This window comes from Triticum aestivum, chromosome 5B (assembly GCF_018294505.1).
Source record: "Triticum aestivum cultivar Chinese Spring chromosome 5B, IWGSC CS RefSeq v2.1, whole genome shotgun sequence".
NCBI classification, from domain to species: domain Eukaryota; kingdom Viridiplantae; phylum Streptophyta; class Magnoliopsida; order Poales; family Poaceae; genus Triticum; species Triticum aestivum.
The window spans coordinates 338,759,710-338,787,008 of record NC_057807.1 but is presented as its reverse complement, the minus strand read 5'-3'; positions in this window follow the sequence as shown (position 1 = coordinate 338,787,008).

Genomic DNA, 27,299 nt, shown 5'->3' with positions numbered 1-27,299 from the left:
TTTCAAAGTTTGGAAATTGCAGTGGCATTCCTCGGATACACCAGATTTGGAGTGGCATTTATCAAATTAACCCAAAACAAAAATAACTGGGCGAGCTGCTGGGTCCCTGGTGTCAACAGCTCATTGTGCAATTCTCTTATTTATTGACTATGTTGACAATGGCATGGGACCAGATGTCAGAAATCCACTAGGAGGAGCCATTTTTTTATTGTCTTGAAATAAGGAGGCACTTGCTTGCGTACTGCCATGACCTTGGCGGGTCCCTGCTGTCATCCTCTCCACGTACAATCATCTCCTGATTGTGTACACGTCAACTTGCTAGGCCCACAAGTCAGCCTCTAAACCCGTGGAGGACAAATACAACCCATTTAAAAAATAACATCCCATTCCATATGTTCAAAAGGAAAGTTCAACATTCAGAGCAAAGTAACAGGTCTGATCCACATATAGAGTACTGAACTTCCACGTTGACAACCATCATAGCCAAGTTTACTATGTACTCCCACTAATACTTTAGTAGCGTACAAGTACTAATTTACTCTTAGCTAACTAGATGATGTCGGCCGCCATCTGTGGTACATGCTAAACACCGGCACCGGCGTCCTGCGCCACGCCTCGGACTTGCAAGAGGTGCGATAGGGCGCGTTGCTCGCACGTGTTGGCCCTTTCTATGCCGGCGTGGTCCACCGAAGCTTCGGCTTCCAAGCGGGAAACCCACTTGACGAGCTGGTAGTAAAAATCGGAGTCGCGAACGCGTGCGTGACCGACAGCCTCCAAGGCTATTTGCCGGGTGCCGGTCTCCACGTAGTCGGCCCAGTTGCAGGCGCTCTGCTCGCAACTCAGAGCGTCGGTGTGCTACTGCTTCATGTCCCGCTGGCAGCGCAAATCGGCGATACGCTGCTCCTCCGCCAGGTGGTCGCGCTCCAACAACTCCTGCTCCTCCGCCATGCGGTTGTGCTGCAACAACTCCTCAATCTCCGCATTGCCATCTAAAGACAGATAGAATGCCTCCTCCCTCCGTCTGCCTTCCGGTGAAAAACCGAACACTAGTTCTGGCGGTGAACGCCTCCGGCGTCGCCTGCCGCGGATGGGGGGGGGGGGGCATGGCGGACGTGGCGAGCGATGTCGGGCCGGTGGGGGCTTATGAGGATATGGCGAGTTGGGTCACGGTGGCACCGGAGAAGGCCGGGAAACAGTACTTATAGGGGGAAGGTAGCGCGACGGTCATCGGAATTCAATGCATAATGGCTTAGCGCGCTAGCTTGCCGTGGAAAACTAGGGAAACTGAAATTATGACTATGCCGTTCTGTCCCGTCTGGGTCGCACGCTGGCATGGCGGTCAAATGAGTGCACTCGAATCATCTCCCTCCTTGTAAATAATGATTCCACGGATTTAAAAAGCCCGCAACAATTAAAGCGTATCTTTTTTCGCATCAGTTAGCTGCCTTAATTACGGCCGGCTGGATGCAGGCACTCAGAATCGCTCACAGGCAGTACGCGAAGCAGCATGCAATGAGTCGCAGCCGAGGGCACGCATGCAGCCACGTAAATTGCTAGAATTAATTAGGCTTAAACTTCTGCATGCCGTTAATTATTGCCATGCATTGGTCTTGCTGCTTTGCTCACGGGACTAATAAACCTGGACGGAGGGAGTACCTTGGTTGGTGAGAGGTTTGAATTAAGCCATGCAAACTGGAAAGGAGGTACAAGTACGTGCGTGATCCGCTATTTATTCGTGTAGGATCGAGTAGGTCGTTTCTTGAATTGAGCCCTACAAACCGGAAAGGAGGTAGTACGTGCATGATCCGCTATTTATCCGTGTAGGATCGATAGTGTAGCTTGTCAGTTTATTCAGAGGTAGGCATTTTTATCCGTGTAGGATCGATAGTGTAGCTTGTCAGTTTCTTCAGAGGTAGGCTTTTTTATTCAACAACTGCCACTTTGCATCTTGCGTCGCAAATAAAACTGCCAGGAGCGCATTTGTAGGCTAGCTATTGATCGATCAGTAACTTGTAAACACTAAGCGAACAGAAATAAGTAACTGTTAATGCATCTCAATGATTCACAGATCATATACAAATATGTAGCTCCAAAAGCAAAGATCAGCCACTTCGAATCTTGCGTCGCAACTAAAACTAACTAGTACGATTCCCATACATAAGATCAACATGTTAATGCATCTCAATGATTCACAGATCATATACAAATATGTAGCTCCAAAAGCAAAGATCTAGAAAAAACATTTGTTCTTCCTACTAACATGGATGCTTCTCTTGGCCAACATTCAGTACAGACTGAAAGAAAAATTTGTTTGTGAAGTCTACAATTCCTCTTGCAAACGTAAGTGGTTTCACCAACAGCTGGAACCATGAGAATGAACCACACATGATGGAGGAACATCCACTGCAATATGATTTGGTCTTCTCTCGATCACACCGTGAGACTATTTTTGGAATACAAACTTTAACTTAGGCAAAATGATGCCCATTGTATAATCAGACCAAAGCAATGAAGCACCTAGTGTTGGCCAGTAAATAGTACATTATTACTTTTCCGCAGTCCATGAAGTGACTATCCAATCTTTGTGTCTATTTTCAAATGGCACTGCATGCAGTGACTATACTATTCTCTTGTGTAGTTCAACCAAAATTGCGGACACTTTGTTTGTTTGCCAAATAGCAACTGGCAGACATCTCCAATGTAGGTCCACCCTGCCAATAAATTCGCATGCAAACCACTAGTATTACTATCTAATGACAGTACAAAAAGAGTAGCAAGATAGTAGCAAACCATGTACCTTCATAATGAACTACTCATAGTGCCACCAATTGGATATAAAGGTTTGGAAAAAAACATGCTCCTAATGTTGAACCAGTTGGACTTTTTGTGCAGTTCCACTAAATTCGAGCATCCCTATTTGCATAGATATTGAAAGTGTGATTACTCCAAAAGTGGCACTAGTTGAAGCATAGACTCACAAATATAAGCATTCCAATTTCTTAATGGGAAAAGGTAGCAAGACTGTTTCTAACCACCCGTTTAAAGGAATAAATAAAGCAACACCGGCTGATGTCAGGAAGGCATACATAGTTTTTTCCTAAAAACTGAGCCATTCCTGACGTTTCCTCTTCTTTTAAGCAAATTTTGTGCAGTTCTACTAAAATAAAATGCCATCACCGCCTTGACAATTCAGCGACACTGTACAAAAGGAAATGACTTAACATTACATCATGATGTCAGGTATGTAGTCGACAGGCATTAGAGACAAACATATAGACCTCCTCCGATAACATAATGAACATTAATTTTAACAAAGGTGTGACTAGCTTTACCGGGATAATTTGAGTGAACTCTACACCCTTTGTTCCTTAATATAAGACGTTTTCACGGTTCAATTTAAAGTACCCAAACGTCTAGTATTTAGAAAAACAGGTAGTAGTTTCTTGAGCACATATCTGGGAAAGCTTGCCACACTTTATTTATGTCCATACGCTAATGCAACACCATTCGAATACTACAAATATACACTAATCCAGTGGCTGGTGCAATTGTAGAGTAGTTAGTTTCTTACAGGGTACAGTACAATGGTTTTACTAAACAGATTTCAATAAACTCTAGCACTGGAAGGTTTCTATAAGAATTAACAATACAAAATGTAAAGGTAACAAGTTTCAGCATTGGTATACTAGCTGTGCATGAGCATTAAACCAAATACAAAAGTCTGAAGGTAACTAGCCTTATTAACTAATGACAGTATAAAAAAATTGCAAACCATGTACCTCCAAGGTAAATATCATTTCGAACTCGGGGGACCTTAAAAATTGCTATCCCAATCTTGATAATCGATCAAACATAAAAACTTGACCGAACGAATCAAGAGAACAACCGGAGGAGGAGGTGCCCACTCTTGACATTTCCTCTTGTCTTCATAGTTGTCTGTGCAGTTTAACCAAAATAAAATGACATCAGCGCCTTGGCATTTTGGTGACACTGTACAAAAAAATTAACTTATCTCATGAAAGTGAGGTATGTAATCTATAAGCATTAACAGTGCAAAAATCTTAAGGTAGTAACAAGTTTCATCGTTGGTATACTGGTTGTGCAACATCATTAGAATGCCTTAGCTGAAAAATCTTTAATACATCCACAATCAACAACTAACCCTAAAATAATCTAGTGACATTAAATGGCATTGCTTAAATTTATCGGTGGCATTAGACTGAGAGCGGCATTAGTTAAATGTGGCATCACTTTAGCAGTAGCATTGCTTGACTTGACTGGTGGCATTATACTAACAGCAAAAAAAAGTGGCAATAAGAGCATGGGAGGCCCATTCAGACAGTGGGCGCACCAGTATGATGTACCTCCACAGACGCAGAGTGGTGAGGGAGGTATGGTTGCCCAGAGCAACAAATATCCAGGCAGCATATGTGGATTACGTCCCATTTTTGTTCTCTTTAGCCACCTTTTTCCTATGTGAGGACAACAAACCGATAGACCTGGTCATTCTCTATTGCGTTGTCATGCCTTTCTACCCTTCTTCAACCAAGAGACACGAGACTTGTTCCTTAGCTACTGATTTTCCCCTTTTCAACCTAGATGCGGGTCCTTTCCTTATTCAACCCAGACATGGATTAGTTTGCATGAAGTAGGGTTTCCTTTAATAGTGCAAATTATGGTTTTCGTCTACGTGGCAGGTAGAGAAGAGGATAGCAAATTGGGAAGATGGTGGAGTGGAAAAAGATCCACATGCAACGACGTGGCAGATGGGGCAATAGAACAAGGGTATGGTTCGAAAAGAGGTAGCATACCTGAGGGTCGGCAGGAAGTGGCTTCGCTCGTGGTCGTCGTCCTCCGCACACACTACGACAGCGAGCTTGGGGACGGAGGCCATCCCACGCGGGTGCTAGGTCTGAGAGGACGGCCTTGTCGTTAGTGCGTGACCTTGCTCGCCAACGACGAGTGCGTCAACGCTGCACGTCCTTTTCTTCCCTAGAGGATCTGTGACCACCGGTGAGGAGGGAGAGAGGGGCCGTCTTTTTTAGATCTGGAGAGAGGGTGGTAGTGTGAGAAGCAAGTGGGCAGCCCTTGGCAAGAAAGCGCTGAAGCTCCAGCCTATATATCTTTTTTATACTACTAGTACTGAAGGTGGAGTAGTGGTAGAGTAGTTTATATTTTCTCTGCATACAGTACCAGTTAGTCGTGCTTCAAAACTGAACGGCACGCCATTAAAAAAAAGGGTCGATAACTAATGCGGCATCTCGGGCCAACGCGGTTAGATCGTATTTTGCACGAGAAATTACACACCATGTTTCGTTGACATGTGGTCCCGTTCCAACATATCAGTGAGACGACGACGAGTAGTAGGAGTATTTCCGGACGGACGTGTAGGCCGGGGCGCCTCTTGGCAAACTGGCAACCGTCCACCGACTCTTCGCCTTTCCCTCTCAATTTGGAACTGCTGTCGCATGTTGTTCCTTTCCCTCCTCCATTTTCCATTAGCCCTTCACCCTTTCTTCTGCCACTGTTCGACCGTCTTCTCCATGGAGGGAACAGGCCGGAAATGACCCCGTTATTCTTGCCCCGATCTAAAAGATGACGTGGTGGAGGAACTCATCACCTCGTCTAGCATGGAAGGTTCATTCAAGCCCATTCTCGACTCAACTAATAACATCATTACAAGGAACCCAAGAGTCAAGGAGCGGTTTGATCTCCCCTATCTTCTTCGCCGTGACCCTGATGACTGGCGCCGGCACGACGGAGGCCTCGCCTTGTGGAAGTTGATGCCGCTTGATGACCCACAAGTATAGGGGATCTATCATAGTCCTTTCGATAAGTAAGAGTGTCGAACCCAACGAGCAGAAGAAGGAAATGATAAGCGGTTTTCAGTAAGGTTTTCTCTGCAAGCACTGAAATAGTAGGTGATAGATAGTTTTGTGATTAGATAAATAGTAACGAGCAAAAAGTAAATAAAGTAAATAAAGTGCAGCAAGGTGGCCCAATCCTTTATGTAGCAAAGGATAAGCCTGTACAAATTCTAATAATGAAGAAGGAGCTCCCGAGGACACATTGGGAATTATCGTCAAGCTAGTTTTCATCACGTTCATAAGATTCCGGATCGGTAATTTGATAATTTGATATGTGGGTGGACCGGCACTTGGGTACTGCACTAACATGGACAAGCATCCCACTCATGATTAACCCCTATTGCAAGCATCCGCAACTACAAAAAGGAGTATTAAGGTAAACCTAACCACAACATTAAATATATGGGTCCATATGAACCCCTAACGAAGCGACGCATAAACTAGGGTTTAAGCTTATGTCACTCTAGCAACCCATCATCTACTTATTACTTCCCTATGCCTTCCTCTAGGACCAAATAATGGTGAAGTGTCATGTAGTCGACATTCACATAACACCACTAGAGGAGAGACAACATACATCTCATCAAAATATCGAACGAATACCAAATTCACATGACTACTAATAGCAAGACTTCACCCATGTCCTCAGGAACAAACGTAACTACTCACAAAGCATATTCATGTTCATAATCAGAGGAGTAATAATATGCATAAAGGATCTGAACATATGATCTTCCACCAAGTAAACCAAATAGCATCAACTACAAGGAGTAATCAACACTACTAGCAACCCATAGGTACCAATTTGTGGTTTTGATAAAGATTGGATACAAGAGATGAACTACGGTTTTGAGATGAGATGGTGCTGGTGAATATGTTGATGGAGATTGACCCCCTCTCGACGAGAGGATCGTTAGTGATGACGTTGGTGATGATTTCCCTCTCCCGGAGGGAAGTGTCCCCAGCAGAACAGCTCCGCCAGAGCCCTAGATTGATTCCGCCAAGGTTCCGCCTCGTGGCAGCGGAGTTTCGTCCCGTAAGCTTTTTCACAATTTTTTCCAGGATAAAACCCTTCATATAGCAGAAGATGGACGTCGGAAGCCCACGAGGGGGCCCAGGAGATAGGGGGCGCGCCCCCCTGTCTCCTGGATAGGGTGTGGGCCCCTGGCCTATTTCTTTTGCCCAAAAATTCTTATTAAATCTTAAAAGTTGTTTCGTGGAGTCTCAGGTCTTTTGGAGTTGTGCAGAATAGGTTTCCAATGTTTGCTCCTTTTTCAGCCAGAATTCCAGCTGCCGGCATCCCCCCTCTTCATGGTAAACCTTGTAAAATAAGAGAGAATAGCCATAATTATTGAGATATAATATGTAATAACAGCCCAAATGCAATAAATATTGATATAAAAGCATGATGCAAAATGGACGTATCAACTCCCCCAAGCTTAGACCTCGCTTGTCCTCAAGCGGAAGCCGAAATCGAAAAATATGTCCACATGTTTAGAGATAGAGGTGTCGATAAAAATATAATATGGACATGAGGGCATCATGATCATTCTAATAACAACAACATATATGGATTTTGTCATATGATTTCCTATGTTCAAGTAATAAGAAATTCACAATGTCAAGTATGGTTGAAAAACTTCATTGGGAACTAACAAACTATAATCTTAGTCATTGAAGCAATTGCAATTTATCGTAACATCAGAAAGAGTCAATAATAGAGCTTTTCAGCAAGCTCGCATACTCAACTATCTCATAGTCCCCTATAATTGTTAACACTCATGCAATACTTGTGGTTATAGAGTTTCAGTCGGACACTGAGAAAGATAGGGGCTTATTGTGTTAGCTCCCAACATATTCACTTTTAGGTGATGTCAACAATAATAGCCTATGCCAACTTACATCCAATTGGATATATGCATCATGATCTTTCAAACACGAGGAGCTTGCCAAAGGATAAAATGAAAAAGGGAAAGGTGAGGACACTACAAGATAAAAGACACACCCGTGACATTTTGGGCCAAACGAATTTTTTTTCTGTCATACATATGACACTTCTGTGACGATAATTGTGACAAAACCCGGTATCATCATAGATGTGGTGGGCTCCTACTTCTATGACAAAAAATCATGACAGAAAATGGGCTTTTCGTCCTGGGCGGGCCGGAGACGCAGCTGCATGACATTCTTTGGGCCGTCCATGACGGAATAAACCGTGGTAGAAGCGAGGGGGAGGAAAATTTCGGGGTGTTGCCGATTACGGTGCGAGGTCGGGGGCTGAGCGATGCGCGTTTCTCTCGTACGTACGCGCATGTGTGCGAGGCGTTGGCTCTAACTGAACCCGAGCGAGCCGTTGGGCTCTAATTGAACCCGAGCGATTGCACTGTAGGCTACGCGTCACTGAACCCGAGCGATCGATCGATGGCTGTTAACTAAACCCGATGGAGCGATTCCTTCACTAGTGCTACTAACTAAAGCCGATCGATGCTGCCTCTGGGATGAACAGTGAGCGTTGCAGGGGGGTTGGATGTACAGTGAGCAGTAGCGTTGCCTTTGGATGAATAGGACCCCGTGGTGTGGAGGGCTGGATGAACAGTAGACGGTGGAGGGGTGGCCATGGAGGGGTGGTTGAACAGGACCCCATGGTGTGGAGGGCTGGATGAAAAGTAGATGGTGGAGGGCTGGATGAACAGTAGACGGTGGAGGGGCGGTTGAACAGTAGCTGGTGGAGTAGCGCGCGGTGGAGGCTCAATGAACAGGAGCCCGTGGAGGCTGGAGGAGGTCGACGGTAGCCCGTGGAGGCTAGAGGAGGTCGACGGTGGAGATGAATAGTATCCCGTGGAGTCGCATTTTGCGGTACGCCACACCCCTTCCGATGAACAGGACCCCCGTTTTGATCGTAGGAGGTCCGTTTCATCCATTTTGCGGTACGCCACACCCCTCCCGATGAACAGGACCCCCGTTTCGACCGTAGGAGGTCCATTTCCTCCGTTTTGCGGTACGCCACACCCCTCCTGATCAACAGGATCCCCGTTTCGACCGTAGGAGGTCCAATTTCTCTGTTTTGCGGTACGCCACACCCCTCCCAATCAACAGGACCCTGTTCCGAACGTAGGAGGTCTGTTTCCTCCATTGTGCGGTACGCCAGGCCTCATTTCCATCGCCTGTTCCTTTCAAGCCCTCCCGATGAACACGACCACGCATTCCGTTCCGACCCAGCCTGTTGGCTCCCACGCGTTCCGTTGTCTCCTGATGAACACGACGCATTCCGTTGCCTCCCCATGAACACGACGACGATGCTGTTTCTCCGTTCCGACCTAGCCATGTACGTATGCGCGAGTAGGCGTTCGAGACCCTGCTCGTATGTACGTACGTGGCCGTATTTTCTTTCATGCACCCTTGCCGCTGTACGTACGTGTACATGCTACGTGCGCGCCTATACTACGACATGTGCGCACCTCTACATCCACCAGTATGTACGTACACATTCGCGACCAGAATGACAACGCTACGTACGCTTCGACCAGGTGGGTCCCGACTGTCAGGCACTTCCTTGCCTGCGAAGATGTAGCTGGTGGGTCCCAACAGTCAGGGGGCGAATCGTTTTTTTTGCCCGGACGCACTTCCTTGCGTGCGAAGATGTAGCTGGTGGGTGCCAGCAGTAAGGGGGGCGAATCATTTTTTTGCCCGGACGCACTTCCTTGCGTGCGAAGGTGTAGCTGGTGGGTCCCAGCAGTTAGGGGGGAAACGTTTTTTTTCACGAAATACGGTGGCCCGTTCGGTGGGTCCCCGCTGTCAGGTGGAGGAATAATTATTTTGCGCGTAATAAGGAGGCACTTCCTTGCTACGGCCGTGGACCCAGCTGTCAGCCTCTCCATGCACAGTACTCTTCCGACGGAAGTCGGTCGTTGACCACATTGACCATGCCGCATCGAGAGCACCACAGCGGTGGACGACGGCGAGGCCTAGGAAGGGGACGACACGGAGGCAGGGAAGACTCGGCAGTTGTTTCCCACGCAGAGGGGAGTATGACTGTACGAGGGTTTACTGGTTTGTCTGCCGTCGCCGAAGAATAACAGCAGGTGTGGGTGAGTAGAGGGATGGCTAGGCTAGCGATGGGATTATGGTGGGGTGGTGAGGCCTACGCGGCAGCACAGCCGGCCGCGGGGAGGAGGGAGCAGGCAGTCCTGCCAGCGCTTGTTTGAGCGGCTGGAGCAGGAAGAGCAGAGATTGAAGAAGCATGACGGCCGTTGGATGGACATCCAACCATCACTGCTTGTGCGTCAACCTTTTTTAAGTAAAGCCTCAAATCTGTAGAAAACAGCATACATCCCATCTGCCATTATTTCTAATAATTTACAGCCCATTTGCTAATTCTTAAGGTTTTTTTGGAGACCATATTCTTTTTGTTAGCATTACATCCCATATAGTGGCCAGCTTAAAAAGTTATACGAAATTGTGCATATTTCGGTGCGGGCCGAACTATTTTTAATCCCGAAATTTCAACTCACATTCAAACTGATTTTAAAAATAAATGTATATCGATATAAAATCCAACAAATTCTCCATGCATAAAAATGAATGTAATTTAAAATCTTGAAATGAAAAAAATATTTGAAATTAATTGCCGGTTTGATGTGTTTTAAAAATGTACAGTCCATTTCTCATTACTGATGGGCCATTTTCTTGGCCAGCCGAATGAAAGCTCTCCTCGTCTTGAAAGATTTGCAGCCCAACAGGCAAATCACAAACAAACTGGGTTGTGGCCGTGGACCCAGCTGTCAACCTCTCCACGTACAGTACTCTTCCGATGGAAGTCGTTCCTTGACCACGTTGACCACGCTGCACGGAGAGCACCACGGCGGTGGACGACGAAGAGGCCTAGGAAGGGGACGACACGGAGCCGGGGAAGACGCGGCAGTGGAAGCCCGCGCAGAGCGGAGTACGAGGGTTCACTGGTTCGGCTGCGGTGTGAGGCTGCCGTCGCCGCAGGGCCTGGCCAGCGATGGGAATAGTAGGGGGCGGTGAGGCCTCCACGGCAGCACAACCGGCCACGGGAGGCAGGAGCATGCGGCACGACTGGCGCTGCTTTGGGCGGCTGGAGCAAGAGCACCAGAGGTTGAAGAAGCACTACGGCCATTGGATGGACATCGTACAGTCACTGGAGCTAGAATCGTTCATATTGACTAAGTTGAGAAAGCCTTTCGTCCCCGTCAACTTAGTAGGCCCACAAGTGGGTCCCAGCTAGCCGGGGGAGTATTCATTTTTTTGTGCGTAATAAGGAGGCACTTCCGGTGGGTCCGAGCTGACAGCGGGGGGAACGTTTTTTTTCGCAAAATATGGTGGCCCGTCCGGTGGGTCCCAGCAGTCAGGGGCAAACGATTTTTTTCGCAAAATACTGGTGGCCCGTCCGGTGGGTCCCTGCTGTCAGGTGGAGGAATAACTATTTTCCGTGTAATAAGGAGGCCCTTCCTTGCGGCTGCCGTGGACCCAGCTGTCAGCCTCTCCACGTACAGTACTCTTCCGATGGAAGTCAGTCGTTGACCACATTGACCATGCCGCGTCGAGAGCACCACGGCGGTGGACGACGGCGAGGCCTAGGAAGGGGACAACGCGGAGCCGGGCCACGGGAGGCAGGAGCAGGCAGTAGCACAGCCGGCCACGGGAGGCAGGAGTAGGTGGTACGACCGGCACTGCTTTGGGCGGCTGGAGCAAGAAGACCGGAGGTTGAAGAAGCACTATGGCCGTTGGATGGACATCATATGGTCACTGGAGTATTGACTAAGTTGACAAAGCCCTCCGTCCTCGTCAACTTAGTAGGCCCACAAGTCAGCCCAACACTATGGTGGGTCCCAGCTAGCAGGGGGGTATTCATTTTTTTGGGCGTAATAAGGAGGCACTTCCTTGCGTGCGAAGATATAGCTGGTGGGTCCGACCTGTCAGCGGGGGGAACGTTTTTTTTGTGTAATACAGAGGCCCTTCCTGTGGGTCCTAGCTGTCATGTGGAGGAATCATTATTTTGCGTGTAATAAGGAGGCATTTCCTTGCGTGCGGCCGTGGATCCAGCTGTCAGCCTCTCCATGTACAGTCCACTTATGATGGATGTTGTTCATTGACCACGTTGACCAGGCCGCGTCGAGAGCACCAGGGAGATGGACGACGGCGAGGCCTAGGAAGGGAACGACACGGAGCCAGGGAATACTCCACAGTTGTTTCCCACGCGGAGCAGTACGAGGGTTTACTGGTTCGTCTGCCGCCGCTGGAGAATAACAACATGTGTGGGTGAGTAGAGGGATGGGTAGGCCAGCGACGGGAGTACGGTGGGGCCGTGAGGCCTGCGCGGCAGCATAGCCGGCCGCGGGTGGAGGGAGCAGGCAGTCCCGCCGGTGCTTATTTGAGCGACTAGAGCATGAAGAGCAGAGATTGAAGAAGCACGACAGCCGTTGGATGGACACCCAACAGTCACTGCTCTCGTGTGTTGACTAAGTTGACAGGGTGTTGCGTGTGCGTCAACCTTTTTATGAAAGCATACTCATCAACCTGTACTAGGCGCACAAGTCATCCTCAAATCTGTGGAAAACAACATACATCCCATCTACCATTATTTCTAATAATGTACAGCCCATTTGCTAATTCTTAAGATTTTTTTGGAGCCCATCTTCTTTTTGTTAGCATTACACCCCATATTGTGGCCACGGTTAAAAAGTATACGAAATTTTGCATATTTCGGTGCGGTCAACTGTTTTTAATCTAGAAATATCGATTCACATTCAAACTATTTTGAAAATAATTTATATAATATAAAATCCAAATAATTGTCCACGCATAGAAATCAATGGAATTTAAGATCTTGTAATTAAAAAAAAGTTGAAACTAATTCCCGGTTTGATGTGTTTAAAAAAATGTACAGGCCATTTCTGGGCAAACCGAATGAAACTCTCATCGTCTTGAAAGATTTGCAGCCCAGCAGGGCCGATAAAGAAAGTAGGCCTTGTTTGGGTATTTCTTTTAAAAAAATAGAACTGGGCTAGCCATTTTCAGCAAGAAAAAAACACAACTGGGCTCATGATGTGGTAAACATAAATAAAACACTGGCTAGACGGGCCACAGCCCCCGCACAGCCCCGTTGTTACCCTGATCCATCGCTAAAACTAGTATAAATAACAACTGCTTGTTCCTCAAAAAAAATTGCAAGCGACTTGCTGGGTCCCTGGTGTCAAGCCGCTCGTAGTTGTAATTCTCTCATTTATTGACTACGTTGACGATGGCGTGAGCCCCAGATAGTCCAACCCATTAGGAGGAACTATATTTTTGGTCTTGTACTATAGAGGCACTTGCTTGTGTACTGCCATGACGCTGGTGGGGTCCCCTACTGTCATCCTCTCCACGTACAGTCATCTCCTTGTTCCTCCCCCCCCCTCGGTTGTTTGACGACGGTTGACAACGCAAGGAGGGCCGGCGCACCGCGTCAGAGGCGAGCGAACCAAGGCCGCTAAGGCGGAGGGAGCGACGGTGAGTGCCTCGGACAGAACAAACAGGAGCCTGTTGAAGATGCCCCGGGTCCAGTCGTAGCGGGAGTACGAGTGTGGTGGGGGTGGTGGGGCTAGTCACTTGGCTTCTGTAATGCACAGTGTGCTTCAAGCAAGCCGGCGGTGAGTGATGTTATTTCCCTTGGTTGTGATTTGTTACAATATTTCACTCTAATTAAACGAATGGCAAGCCATTTGCCTTGTTTCAAAGAAAATATGACAGTCACAGCCGAGTTTGAAAAGGGCAGGACATCTAACTCCAGCTTACAAACTGTACAAAAGCACGAGGGTTGATTGTTCATCAGGTTTACAAAAAAAAACAGATTGAAAAGGGCAACAACATCTAACTCCAGCACTGTTTTCGGCAGTCACAGTCAAATGGACCGGTCAGGTCCATAGAATGAACATCCTGGGTCGTAAAATTTAGTGGATTATGACCACAATATGTTGTAAATAGAAGCCCGACACGTTCAGAAGCTCTTTTGCCCCACCTGAAACTCCTTTTTTTGCTCTTCGACATACCCATCCATCAAAACCATGCTGCTGATAAACTTAAGCCTGATGGACAATAGTAACCTCACATTCAGCAGGAAGAATGTGACAAATCTTGTGTTTGCACGGTTGGCTACATATCGTTCTAGCGTTATTGTCTTCAATCAAATCTCATGAGAAGTGAGAAAATCCCGATGCTTACGAATCCACCGATTGGTTATAACTTTCTTACCCCGTCCTGTTGCCTAATAGACATGAAGATTGAAAACAGTTAAGGTCTAAAAGAAGAGTGTCAAAAGAGCAACAACTGAACGGTTAATTCTAGTACACTATATGCGGCCTTCCAATGTGCGTGAAACTATCACCTTTATATACAACTTCTCCAGACATGGAAAGCATTGCAGCAAGCCAATAATCTTGTTTAGATCAAAACTATTCATTTGGATATATAAGATCTTGACATAATCCAGCACCATTGATAGGCCATCCATGAAGAAACTCTTCATTGAGCATAGAACATAATACTAGTACAAAATGTGTACTCCAAGATGATATATAAATTATGCGCAGAAATTTAAAATGCAGCTTATGGTTACAAGTGTAGATGATAATATAAAGTACCTAAAGAACTGTGGAGCCAAACACCATATTGAAATGAGCACAGAGATCATGTATTACACCCAAGGTCTCCAGTTTAGGCGCAGAGAGGACGGTTATTTGCAATGGTGAATAACTAGAATCAAGGATCAACCTTTGAAGTGAAGGGGCATCTTGGATGATGAGATGCCTTCCATCAAAAGAAATTCCAATTCTTACAAGGTTAGGCGACTTTATTTGGAGACAACCGATTCTAACTGTGAAAACAAGCACCAAGCACTCCAGTGCAGGGCATCTGGAGTGGAAGATGTCGTGCAATGAGGCCTCCGATATACGAACCCGCACAAGTGAAAGTTTCTTGAGAAATAGGAGTCGAAGGTTTAGTACCAGATTGTCTGGTAGGTAGCACAGCGCAAAGGTGGCGGTGTGGAGAGAGGAGGAAAACCGTGAGATGGACATCGGTGCTGAGGGCACAAGTTCATGGCGTTCGGTATGTGGTATGTGATTTCCAGGGGAATAGTAGAACTCAAGCAGCTATAGTTCTGTGAATTCAGGGGATTTCAGCCAGGCGTCCACCATGCAGGGCATGGTATGCTTGCTCAGGTAGCATGATGGGATGCAGAGGCTTTGAACGGAACCTTGGTGGGAGGAGATGATAGCTCTGGGGATTTCAAAATCATTGAAGAGAGGTAGCTGATGACAGTCGAGATTAAGGGGCACGGCACACCATAGAGGGCGCCACCGAATTGAGAGGACTTGGGTGCGGCAGCAATCCTTGGTGGGGAGAAGCGAGATGATCTCCCCAAGGACGGCATCCGGGAGATCGCTGATGCGGTCCACCCAAGATTCTACGGGTTCCTGGGATTCGGTGGGGCAGGGTAGCCGCTTCTCCCTGCGCTGCCGGGTGCGGGATCTATAACAGGCGTCGCCATTGGCGGGAGCCTCATCTTCTTGGCGCTGGGGTCAGCCGACTCCATTTTCCTCGAGGGCGTCGCGTCGCGCTCACGGATTTGAGCAGAGTAATGAATGACGAGCCTAGTTGTAGTGCGAGCGAAGAAGAAGGGGAGCTGGGGGTTTTCTGTAGGAGTGAGGAAGAAGGGGAGCTGGGGTTTTCTGTAGGAGTGAGGTGAGGAATTTGGGGGTATGAGTGGAGCGAGCTGACGTGAGGTGGGTGGGAGCGAGGAGGAAGAAGAGCACCCAGGTTTTTTTGGGGGGGGGGGTTGGGCGGGGCGGTGTGCTGGGTGTGGGTAGCGCCTTTTGAATTGATTTTACTATTTACTAGTGTGGATTGGCTGTTTTGTCTTGGGCCCAGAGAAACAATTACTACTAGTACAGTGGAGACACTCTACAGCTACCCAGAAAAACAATTACTACTAGTACAGTGGAGACACTCTACCGCTTCTGGCTCCTCCTAGGTCATTGAAACGTCTCCCTCTACTGAATGTCGTTATACTTTTGTTCACCGACATGTGGGCCATGCAGCGCGCGGGCCCAAATGCCATCCACCAAATTAGAAGGTAGTATGCAGGCGGAGAGTCACCCCGGTCGTAGCGCGGCAGTAACGAGCCGTCGTATCACAAAACCCTACCTCCCCGCAGTCTAAGTTTGACGGACGAAGCAACCATCATTTCACTCTTCTCTGAATCCCCTTCTCCCTCACCGTCTTCAAGAAAGGCAACACTCGCATCTGCCACTGTTCTTCTCTCCCAACGAAGGGAAGGTAAGCGGATCCATGATGTTGGTATATTTTCATTGAGAGAAAAAAAGAACTTTTGCAAAGCAGTAACCGATCCTCACTCTCTTTTTTGTTTCATTGTCATTGCGATTGTGTTTTCCTTTTAGTGGTCTCCTAGTATTCATCAGTTTCATGATGGACCAAGGAGAACCAGACAAAGATCTGCCGATATTGGAGCAGACGCGGGAGGCTGATCCCCATGAGACAGAGAGCTCCAAGAAGATGGAGGCAACCACCGAGCCGACCCCGGATACACTCACGACCACTACTGAGATGGTCAACACCCCGTTTGAGGTTACAGCCCCCGTGGCACTGCAGGAGCAGTTTTTCCCCTTCGAGGATGTGCCCCCCCTGCTGAGCTGCCCAAGGTGATTTCCTTCTTTGCCGATCTCGATTGTGGTTTTTCATCTAAGTATGTGGTGATTTTTTTAGAAAAGGAAGTATGTGGTGATTAATAATGCAAAATTTTATTAGCTTCGATGCCATGCTATACATAGTGGTTTAAATAACTTGTGTTTCTTATACTGAAAAGTAATTCAGAATTTGTTTCTGTTTCAATTAGAGCCCTAACGCAGACAAGGATTGTGTTGTTGTGCATGTCACTCGCTATGAGGCGGACGACCTGAATATACGCACTGGGAAAACAGAGTTCTTAGGCTGTTTGATCCTGGAAGCCATTTGCGGTTATACCAATGAAGAGTTGTATTCCAGCCTCACTGTTGGCAGCCGTGTTGTCCAGGGTGTACTGAAGCACAAGAAGTTCAAAGCTACTCCTTCATTTGTGAGGCATACTATTCTTGTCAAGCTTACGCAGGAAGATGACGTGGCATGCCTCCACAAACAAGTTTATCAGTGGCAAGGCCACAAGGTTGTCTTCATGAAGGTTCACAGGATTGAGCTACTGCCGGACATCCTCGATGATGTTCATGGCAAGGTCCGTCTTGTGTCCAGCCCAAATTAGATCGAGGCATGAAATAGTTGCCCCAGCTAGTGTTTAATAGTAGTTTGGATTGTGTCTAATTATCCAAACCTTGCCTGTTATCGACCCCTCTGGGGCTAGTACTCTGTTTGAATCCGTCTATGGGAACTGCTGCTACTTTTGTGTGCCCGTGAATCATGTGAGAACCATCGTAATTGTTGCCGAAACAGATGCGTCCTCACTAGTTTTTTCATGAATATGGCATGGTAAGACATAAGTTGTCACGGTTTATCATACGAGCAGTGTGTGTTTTGATGAAATAGAGCACTCGTTCGAGAACCGTGCGCTGACGTATACATAAGTACTTGTAAACACTATTGGTGCTACGCCACTTGTAAGCAGTTGTGCAAACCACGGCACATTGGCTCAGCTTGCTTCAACACTAGGCTATCGACCAGCTAACAATCAACAATCTGTTGTCTGACATATAAGCAACTATGTATCTTGTTACAGTGGTTCATGCAGTTAATTGAGGCCAAAATGTAATAAATTCCAAACGTTCAACGCTAGTCCATCGCTCATGTGGAACACTCACATTAAACTTGTGTTCATAAAAATCTTGAAAAGCATAAGTTAAGCAGTTTTATACATCTCAATGATTCATAGAACATAACAAACATATACTAGTTCACAACAAAAGACAAAGTTGTGAGAAGGTTTACAAATCAGGAAAAAACAAGCAAGGCTTCTCTGAGCAAAGGGCCTCCCGGTAGGCTTAAATTTCCTGGAGTTCACTCTTGTTTTTTCTTGTTGCCACCATCCAGGGTTAGGTTCTCTCATTCCAGAATAACCAATTATAATTGTGGTCTCAGCTGGAATGCTGAACTGAACCATGCAGTGTACTGACCAGGTGAAATTCTTGTGCATTCCACTAAATTTAAGCACTGCTATTTGCAGAAATAAGTAGACCACAATGCCTCTTGTCCGTGCACCCGTCCAAAAAACCGCCGTGCAGCCGTGCCAGCTAGTCCTCGGTCCATGGATGAACTGGTAGAAAGTGCATTCCGGACTAGGATGCACTTGTTTTCGCTCGTCCCTGCACTGCAATTAGGAAGTAAAACGTACGAATCAGCTTCTTTTAGATTGCGTTGGTCATTCTACCTTAGTTACTACCAATGTAGGGATACCTTGAAGACGGGAGGTTAGACGATGGCAACGAGGGATAGCCATCTCATTTTGCGCAGTTGTACTAAAACTGAGGTGTGTGCTTTCGATTGCACAGATAGAAACGATACGGAGACAGACATCCCAAAACGATATGGAGACAGACATCCCTGTTTGTGCAAATACGAAATACGGTTATTTAAATAGTGACAGATATTACCACTTTCCCCCGTTTCCTCTTAGAACCAAGTCCTAGATTCATGCTACAGCTTTCCCACTTTCTTCCCTGTTTGAACCAACGCTTTGAGTTGACTGTATGAACTAGCTTTACTTCTAATAATAGTAAAAGTCTAGGTGGCTTTGGAACAGCGGACGGAAGTAGAAAAGGATCCAGATGAAAGGGGAAGAGCTGGGGCAGTAGAGCAAGGCAGGTTTCAAAGGAATATATACCTGAGGGTCGTCAGCATGGGGCAAAGACGGTGTCGGGAGGCCGCATCTTGGCCACAATACCGCAGGGAGGAAGAACGGTTCGGAGGCCCTCCCGAGCCGACGCTCTCTTGGAGAGAACGGCACTGCCGCCGATCAGGACGCGCCCGCAGCCGTTGGTCTCCTCCCTCGCCGCTGATGACAGCGTGAACACTGCACCTACACCCCCTGCCCCGGTCGAGGTTGTCCGGCCGGATTTGTGACCAGCCGTGAGCTGAGAGAGAGAGTGTGGCCACCTATGTCTTGCTTAGATCTCGAGAGCATGAGAGAGTGAACGAGAGGAACCCTAGTAAAGCAAGCGCTAAGGCTCCTGCTTTTATATATAGTGGAGTGATTTTGTTGTACCGGCTTCAAAAAAATGCGCTCCTACGTGTACCCGCGAGTGGGTGTGAGAGAACTAGTGCGTGCGTGCACTGCTTCTCTTCGTGAGAGTACAATATATACTATGCCCAAAGAACATTCACCGCAAGAGTAATAATATAAGTGTCTGACATGTGAGCTAAAATAAAATGGCGCGTCGTCTTTTGTTTTTTAGAAGTTCTGAGGGTAGGGTGTGAAGAGCACATATGTGCGTTACGTCTACCTGCAGATAGACGATGGGTGCCACGTGTGAGTCTGCAAGAGGACTCGGGAGAGTTGTGACTCGTGTGGGTGCGTGTGCGTGAGAGAGTGGGGGCACGTATCAATGCAATGCATGTGTCCGTAAATCATTATCCGACAAACGTTCGCCACAAGCCTTTTCCTGACGAACGCCGTAAGAATCGTTAGATCGGCACCCGACAGTGTCAGTTTTGCCATGTCATTTAACAGAACATCCACTCCTCCTACATACAAATCTTCCACGAGAGTGTTAGCAACTGCCGTATGCTCGCTCTGTTCCGAAATGCAGTGCATATAGCTTTATTGAAAATTAGAACCTCGCAAACTTTTACCGAGTTTTCGTGTACCAAATTGCACATGTAGAATACCCTGTATATATCATTTCATTCATCTTCAAGAGGTAACTATAAAGATGGGTGAGGAGTCTACAAAGAAAGACCATCGTATCACCCGCAGCAATTTCAACCATCCTTTAGTGTCGAGGAATATCATAGGAACTCTATATGATATGATTTTTATAGGATTTTTTTCCTTTAGAGCCAATTGGTTCATAGGAATAGATTCATATACTCTACATTTCAAAGGAAATAAACATGATATCATTTCTATAGCTTTAGAGCCACTTGGTTCATATGAATGGATTCCTATACTCCCTTAATTTCAAAGGAAAATAAACATTAGCGTATATTCAATAGAAAAGTTCCTATGATATGAACCAAATTACATCTCTTTACTAATCCCTCCTCATAGGAATTGAGATACATGTCATCTCTAGATTCAATAGAAAAGTTCCTATGATGTGAACCAAATGACATCTCTTTTCCAATCCCTACTCATAGGAATTGAGATCCTCCATGTCATCTCTTTCCCTACAACTTCCATGTATACATCTTCTATTCCTAAATAGATAGTACAACCAACTAGTAGCTTTTTTCCAAAACATGCAACTATGGCACAAGAACTATATAGTGTGCCAATAACTTTGAAATATGGCGCTGGATGAAGCTAACCCGACAGTGCAGAGATAGGCAAATCCGAGCACTATTGGCCGTTGGATATCATCAACATTCCACCAGATCCGCCACATGTACAATTTAGAAGACTCCATGGTTGAACTTAAGCATAATGCACAAACCTCAAAACACAAGCACTTCTGCTTTGTTCTAGAATCTTCTGTATCATAATTGATTATTTTTTTCTAAATGAATTGCCATTATTTGTTTTTTTACTTTATGATTTACAATGCAGAACCCCATGAATCTTAACATTTTTGTAAAACTAATTGATTTTGAATGAGATGAACTATAAGAACTAAACGAACATCTACATCATGCATATATGATTCAAAGCTTTACATGCTATAGTGTGTATTTATTCATAATTTGGTTTCGAAATCTCATGCGTTCAATACATGTGTACCTTACTAGTTTTGAGTAGAGTAGGAAATTTCATGCGGCCCCGGGTATATCAAAATGCAGGGCCCATGCATCATTGCCTTTCGGTAGAACCTACATCCACAATTTTTGGTACGTGCTATATCTCCACTGGTCCCCGAACCCAAAATGCTGCCTCGTTCCCGTAAAACCAAGTGACCCACACATATTAAGGTGTCGACTCGAACCCGCTTACTATGACGTGGCCCCGCACGCCGTAGTACTCCTACAAACCCTACCGCCGCACTCATCATCGGTTTTCTTCAAGAGGACAAGGGAGAAGCCGATTTGTAGTGGAGGCGCTTTCAAAAAAAGGATCTATAGTGGAGACCCCTACCCTAGGGTGCCCTAGGTAGCTGCCGCACGCATCATTGTTTTCTCTTTTCTCTATGCTCTTGCGTGCTAGAGTGAAATGATGGTTGCTTCGTCCGTCCAGCTTAATGCAGGAAAGGGGGGGCTTTGTGATTTGACCCCTCATTGCTCATTTTCTACTACTGCGGCGCTACGAACGGGGTGCCTCCAATTCCAACCGCTGCTCGGAACTGTGATTTGGTGCATCGCACGTGGAACAAGATGGTGGATGAGCCACATGTCTGCCAAAGGGGTCCTGTTAAGTGTGTCGCCATTTCGTGTGCGGACTGACCCTGCTTGAGTTGCTACGCCAACACGACAGGAGCAACCTACCACTTGGTTTTGCTCCTTGGTGAATCCCGACTATATTGATCTAAAAAGATACGTGATGAACTACCCTCTCCGTCTCGGTTTTTTATTTGTAGGCGTCTCGGTTTATAGGGCCTGCACGTAGTTCTAGGTCATCCATTTGACTAACTAAATATGAGTTACTATGTCACAAAAAGAATATCATTGGATTCTTATTGGTTGATATGTGAAGAAACAAGAAACGAGGTAGAAGTTAATGCACCGCGCCTGACTCACCTAGACAGAGGGAGTAGTTGTATTTAAAAGTCGAGGGCGGGGCTTTTCCTGCATGGTAGGCGGGGCAGTTTCGCCTAGTCGGTTCGATAGAGACGTGAGAAGACGAGGGAGTAGGCTGCTGCAAACGTAGGGCTGTGTGATTTGACAGCGAGTTACTGCTGGACAGGTGGGGCCCCATGATTTGACTTGCCATTATCATTTTAACTGCGGCGCTATGACCGACGTGAGTCTCCTGATTCCTGACCACCTCCATACAGGTGCCTCTCCCAATGGTCCACCATGTAGTAGTAGAGGCTGGCTCTTGCATGAGAGCCCACTTCTCCACTTTTTCCTTGCCTCTCTTTCCTCCACATATGCAAAAATGCCATGTAAAGCGCACTATTGTACTTACTTGCTCCTACAGGTGCTTAAGCTTGCCACGTAGGCATAAAGTCTGATGTGGGAAGTTAATCAAGAAGGAGAGACTAGTTTGGTGACCCAAGGAAGAAACGGTGCTAAGCGCGTGTACTTAGGTGAATAGACAATTTTGAGTCTATAGCTAATTAAATGAAGCAAACTTAGTAACACCATTTCATTGGAAGAGGTCACTCCTTGGCAAATATAATAAATACTAGTACTCCCTGTGTCCCATTATATAAGAATGTTTTTGACACTACACTAGTGTCAAAAACGTTCTTATATTATGGGATGGAGGGAGTACGAAGAAAGAGATAGAGAGGAGTAAAAAAATACACTTATAGGCAACCTTGTTGTAGTATGAGTGACTAAGTGATAACTATGTATGACATGCCAACATTAGATAGCCTAATGCACCGTGTTAAATCTCCAAGGGCGTGACCGCGCGAGCGACGCGACGGTCGTGGTAGGCGCGACCATGATACGGGCTGCTGGCAGCTCTTGGATCTAAGATCAAACGGTCGCATGCTAAGTTGATGAAAATTTTAAGAATAACCCTCCAGGATAGGATATTCACCCATAGGTCTAGAATCACGCCATGCAACCGTTCGATCTCAGATCCAAGGGCTCTCGGAAGCCTGTATCATGGGAGAATGGAAAGCCACTACCCTGCCGTTCGCACGCTGGCAGTTCACTCCCACTCGTCCCCGCACGTCCTTTAATACTATGGCAGTTCACTCCTAGTCGTCCCGTCCATTCACATTACGGTAGTTCCACTAATCCTAACCCTCCTCCCAAATCCATGGCGTCCCAAATCTCCCCGATCAGTGGTGAGTACAAGGTTAGAACCATCACCGGCGATGAGTTCGACGTCATCTACACCCGTACTTTCGTGACGGTGAAAGGATGCCTTTCTTCCTTCAGACGCATGTTCGAAAACTCACATGATGAGTGGGTCGCTGGGCTAGATGTTGAGTACACCACAGTCATGGGACGAGATAAGGATCTAAAGGACGAAGAGAGGAAGAAGCCCGCCGTGATCCAGGTTTGCGTACATAACGTTTGCTTGGTCTACCACATATGCCATGCCGACGTTGAGTGCCAGCATTTTAAGAACTTTCTCGAGGACAAAATAATAAAATTCGTTACTGTAGACTTTAAGAACGACAAAGAAGTCCTACGTCGGATAGGCCTCGTTGTAGGCAACCCCTTCGACCTCCAGAAGAATCGGCTGGTGCCCTCTCGTCAGCCTTCAATGCTCACCCTGGCAGGAGCCATGGTTCATCCTTTGTACAGTAAACTGGAGAAACCTTATTACATGTTTCATCGTCATGCATGGCAGCGGAATGTACTAGATATAGACCACATTCAGTATGCTGCAATGGATGGCTACCTTTGTTTCAATATCTACAAGGGTTGGATGAAGAGCAACAACCAAGTTGGCGGTTCAAGCAAAGAAGTATCGGCCAAGAGGAAGAGGGACAAGGACGAAGTCGAGGACGTGGACGAGGACTCCGAGTAAGGTGGCAGTGTCGTTGCTCATGGTGGTTCTGAACTTCTAATGCAGTGTATACCGAATTAGTTGCATAATTTAATTTCAGGTGTGCTTAGTTTAATTTCAGGGGTATGTTGTGCTGAGCCCCCAGCAGAACTATGTTATGTTTCTTCTCGTTACTTTAACTCTTCAGTATGTACATACTAGTACTAGTATTTCTTTAATAGAATTTAGCACCCCAATTAAGCACGTACTAGCTTTTTCAATAGTACTATATGCATAATTTGGCGACGAGCGCTCTCTATATGTACCACCTTTTTTTTTAATTTCAAATTTTGCTCCATGGCGCAATCCATCGATAGTGGAGTACTACTGTACAAAAGTATACATTTTTTAAAAGGCTAGCGTACTGTTCATCATATATATATATATAGCCAGTTAAATTCTTGACCTAGAACGACGTGCATGCCATGTAGTAAACTGATCCGGAGGAAGTAGAGTAGTAAAAATGAGGTGATTTTACCGAGCGATCGACGGGGGATCATGGCCTGTCATGTGATCCCACGTGTCATGATGTACCAAGGCGATGCGCGTGTCCCTCTTGAGGAAGAAGCAATACTAGTACGTGGTTTGAGATGATGTCGAACCGAAGTGTGAAATAATGGTTGCTTCGTCCGTCTGGGAAGGTGCGGCATTGTGATTTGACGTCTCATTGCTCATTACTAATACTGGGCCAGTACGAGTGGGGTGCGTCCCCCCTGCTGTTCTGCACTGTTATTTGGTGCTTGACACGTCGACCCGGTTGCTATATGTCCCACACGTCGACGACAGGAAGTACAAAATTCATGAAAGGGAGCATCGATGGAGGAGTATACTACAAAATTCATGAAAGGGAGTGACTTAGTTTTGGAAAAATCTGTTTTTACGGAGTACGTACCCACTAGGGTTTATAGGGCTCATCTAAAAAACATTGGTTTTTCCGTTTGATAAGTCTCAATTCTACTATACTAGTAGTAGTACCATTACATGTTGGATTTCGAGGTGCGTTAGATCACCCGACGCAAGCAGTGTCAAGAGGAAACTAACCAATGCATGTACAAGTTCATGGAAATTTAGTGGTCATTCATGCATTCGTTCTAATTAATGCCTCGGTAAACATAACTTCTTGAGAAAAACGAGCGTACTGTGCAAACTACGAAATTAATTTGACCACTCACCATCTACCTTGGTTGGAGAGGTTTTGAAATTGAGCCATAAACTAGAAAGGAGGGAGTAGTAACTTTTGTCTCGATTACTATTTGTGGCCTTGTATAGATGCAAAATGTATTTTTTATAGTGGCCTTGTATAAGTAAATAGAGGGAGTACTAACCAAAGTACATAGTAGGGACGAGGAGTAAACGGTGGGAGTAGTAAAATTTTCTCCTCGTGCTGCGAGCCACCGCGCACGTGGGCGAGGGAGCGGGCGTAAAGGCGTACAGTAGTAGTAAGCTTCACCTCATCATGCGAGCCACCACGCCCGTGGGCGGGGTAGAAGCGTACTAAGCAAGTTTCTCCTTGTTCTGCGAGTTGACGGGACACATCAAAAGTACTCCAGTGTATAGAGCCTTGCCTCTAAGGTAGGCCCCACATGGTTTGCCTCTTTTTTTAATTTAACATAACGCATCAAGTCACAATTTGTTTGTTCACCCGTGGTAGATGATCCTCCCTCCACCAAGTGGACAACCAGTACACGTGCCAAATTACCACGTGGGCTGCCTTTTTCGTACAGAAATGAGCTCCACCGTGTACGCGCGCGGGTGTGGTTGGGAAAGAGACGGGAGTACATGCGCCGTGCGTGCACCTCTTCTCTTCGTGCACGTCCCCCACCTACGTGTGTGTGTGTGAGAGAGATACAAACCTAGACATAATGCACCGTCCATCCCCATGCCTCCGCCCAGTCCGACCACCAGTCACCACCACGGCACCACGCCCCACTCCTCCTCACCTTATCTCTCATATTTCTCCCTCCATTTTTATATACAAGGGGCCACTATCAAAATTACAATTTGCAGATATACAAGGCCACTAACACTAATCGATGCAATATTAATGGTGTTTGCCTCGTGGTACTAGCAAAGGAGGACATTAATTATCCCTTGCATGCATGCGGGAGTTTGTAAAAAAATGCATCTTGATGTTCCGTGCAATGCACGGGCATCTTGCTAGTCCATGAAAACAACACATGGCAAAATTCCATGGCGAACGAGGGATTTGAATCTGTTGGGAGGGGCTGTTTGGATCTTGCCCGGGGTAGCCAAAATATTGGCGACCCTTTTGTCCACCGGTGCCTTTGCCACCGATGAACGAGGAACGGCTCGGGTGCTCATGCTGTCATGCATCCTCCAGCGCGCACGTTGGAGACGAGCTCGCACGAGCTGTGTTTTTTTGTCCCACAACGCCGCCCGAGCCGCCCGCAGACCGACCGGCGACCCGCAAATTACGCCATCCAACCGTAGCCGCACACATTATGACAGCAACTCAACCAACCGGACGAAATTCACGCAAACACGTAGACAAACTGATATTTCATATAAACAACGACGGAAATCATATAAAATACCAGATTTTCACACAAACATGATGGATTTCATTACATTCAAATGAACTATGCGGTGCTAGTTCTGGACAGCACACGTATATAATACCTGGCCTAAATGGTCGCCCGCCGATCATTTGTGTTCCTCATGCCCGGCAGCACAATCACCGGACTGCCGGGAGCCCCGGAGGTATATGCTTCAGCGCAAAGGATGGCTCACTTCCCCACTGCCCAACTGATATCATTGGCTAGTGCCGAAGATGATGGTGGCCGGCATCGGTTCGAGTTCATCACCGGCCACTACTTCGCCATGGCCGGCACCGGCTCGAGTTCATCCTAACATTGACCTCTTCCGTGGAGCCCATGCGGGATCAACGAAGGTCCTCGCAACAAAAGGATCCGGCAAGACACCTGCTGTGTACGCCGGCATCGCCTCCGCGGTGGCCTTCATGGGACCCAAGCGCCGGCAGCCTCCCATGTTCTACTTCTCCTCGATGATGGCGGCGGACGCGGAGGCGCTGGCCACCGACTCGTCGCTCTCCGCGCACCCGGCTTCTGTCGCTGCTTGCATGGCGCGGCCGCCGGCATGGGAGTCTCGGCCACAGAAACAGGAGATGCGGTATGAGGCGGCGGCATGGACGGCAGCAACGATGCCTGTGCGCCGCTCGTCGTCGAGCTGGCCTGGAGCGGCGAGTTGCTGAACCGCGCGCCGGCTTGGGGCGGCAACTGGCTCCGTCGGGCGAGGGGAGGGAGGTGGATCAGCGAGCTGCATAGCTCGTATCCGGAGGGCTACCCAGCCGGCTTGGATGCGGAATAACTACTCTTCATAAGCCATTGTAAGAGTGGACAAAATGGTGGAGGTGATATGGGAGCGGCGGAGGTGTGCGGTTCTTGGCCGGCGTTTGGCCTTGTTTAAATAGGAGATTAAATAGACGGCGGACGGAAGGAGCTCGGCTGGCGTTGCATTTAGCGTCGGCCCGGTCATGAACGGACGTGTGTCCAGAGTGGGTTTCTCGGCTTCCACATGGGCGGGTTTCATGGGGGCGTTTGAATGCGGCACGGAGGCGTGTTCAG